Source organism: Chiloscyllium plagiosum, unplaced genomic scaffold (genome assembly GCF_004010195.1).
Source record: "Chiloscyllium plagiosum isolate BGI_BamShark_2017 unplaced genomic scaffold, ASM401019v2 scaf_62659, whole genome shotgun sequence".
Classification (NCBI taxonomy): domain Eukaryota; kingdom Metazoa; phylum Chordata; class Chondrichthyes; order Orectolobiformes; family Hemiscylliidae; genus Chiloscyllium; species Chiloscyllium plagiosum.
In genome coordinates this window covers 406-2,326 of record NW_025179939.1, presented here as the reverse complement: position 1 = coordinate 2,326, position 1,921 = coordinate 406, and the positions used below count along the sequence as shown (strand labels likewise).

The 1,921-nt window shown below is 56.1% G+C and overlaps 1 long non-coding RNA gene across 1 annotated transcript; it reads right to left on the bottom strand.

The window, feature by feature from the left end:
* Positions 1–293: 293 nt before the first annotated feature.
* LOC122545417 lies at positions 294–1,693 on the bottom strand. Its single transcript, XR_006310540.1, has 3 exons — positions 1,682–1,693; positions 1,275–1,375; positions 294–435 (listed from the first exon to the last, which is right to left on the bottom strand). It is a non-coding gene; the product is annotated as an uncharacterized LOC122545417 (long non-coding RNA).
* Between the last annotated feature and the right edge of the window lie 228 nt (positions 1,694–1,921).

Here is a 1,921-nt window from a genome sequence, read left to right as displayed (position 1 = left end):
ACCCTAAGATTACTGGGCACTCAGACCTTCCCTAACCCTGAGATTACTGGGCACTCAGACCCTCCCTGACCCTGAGATTATTGGGCACTCAGACCCTCCCAGACCCTGGGACTACTGGACACTCTGACCCTCCCTGACCCTGAGATTACGGGGCACTCACACCTTCCCAGGCCCTGAGATTATTGGGCACTCAGACCCTCCCAGACCCTGGGACTACTGGACACTCTGACCCTCCCTGACCCTGAGATTACTGGCCAGTCAGACCCTCCCTGACCCTGAGATTACGGGGCACTCAGACCCTCCCTGTCCCTGGGATTACTGGGCACTCATATCCTCCCAGACCCTGAGATTATTGGGCACTCAGACCCTCCCAGACCTTGAGATTATTGGGCACTCAGACCCTCCCAGACCCTGAGATTACTGGGCACTCAGACCCTGGGATTACTGGGCACTCAGACCTTCCCAGACCCTGAGATTACTGGGTACTCAGACCTTCCCAGACCCTAAGATTACTGGGCACTCAGACCTTCCCAGACCCTGAGATTACTGGGCACTCAGACCTTCCCAGACCCTAGGATTACTGGGTACCCAGACCTTCCCAGACCCTGAGATTACTGGGCACTCAGACCTTCCCTGACCCTAAGATTACTGGGCATTCAGACCTTCCCTGACCCTGAGATTACTGGGCACTCAGACCGTCACAGACCCTGAGATTACTGGGCACTCAGACCTTCCCAGACCCTGAGATTACTGGGCACTCAGACCCTCACAGACCCTGAGATTACTGGGCGCTCAGACCCTCTCAGACCCTGAGATTACTGGGCACTCAGACCCTCCCAGACCCTGAGATTACTGGGCGCTCAGACCTTCCCAGACCCTGAGATTACTGGGCACTCAGACCTTCCCTGACCCTGAGATTACTGGGCACTCAGACCGTCACAGACCCTGGGATTACTGGGCACTCACACCTTCCCAGACCCTGAGATTAGTGGGCACGCAGACCTTCTCAGACCCTGAGATTACTGGGCACTCAGACCTTCCCAGACCCTGAGATTACTGGGCACTCAGACCTTCCCTGACCCTGAGATTACTGGGCACTCAGACCCTCTCAGACCCTGAGATTACTAGGCACTCAGACCCTCCCAGACCCTGAGATTACTGGGCACTCAGACCCTCTCAGACCCTGAGATTACTAGGCACTCAGACCCTCCCAGACCCTGAGATTACTGGGCGCTCAGACCCTCTCAGACCCTGGGATTACTGGGCACTCACACCTCTCAGACCCTGAGATTAGTGGGCACTCAGACCTTCTCAGACCCTGAGATTACTGGGCACTCAGACCTTCCCAGACCCTGAGATTACTGGGCACTCAGACCTTCCCTGACCCTGAGATTACTGGGCACTCAGACCCTCCCAGACCCTGAGATTACTGGGCACTCAGACCCTCACAGACCCTAAGATTACTGGGCACTCAGACCCTCACTGACCCTGAGATTACTGGGCACTCAGACCTTCCCAGACCCTGAGATTACTGGGCACTCAGACCTTCCCAGACCCTGAGATTCCTGGGCACTCAGACCTTCCCAGACCCTGAGATTACTGGGCACTCAGACCTTCCCAGACCCTGAGAGTCCTGGGCACTCAGACCTTCCCAGACCCTGAGATTACTGGGCACTCAGACCCTCACAGACCCTGGGATTACTGGGCACTCAGACCTTCCCAGACCCTGACCGTCCCTGACCCCGGGATTGTTGGATTGTCCCATGAGGAGAGATTGTGGAGACTGGGTCGTTATTCTCTTGTGTTTGAAAGAATGAGGAGATCTCCATGAAACCCCCACTTTCTCACATTGATTGATGGGGCAGGTGTGGATCCAATGTTACTCCCGTTGGGATTTACAACCAGGGAGCTCCCTCCCAGG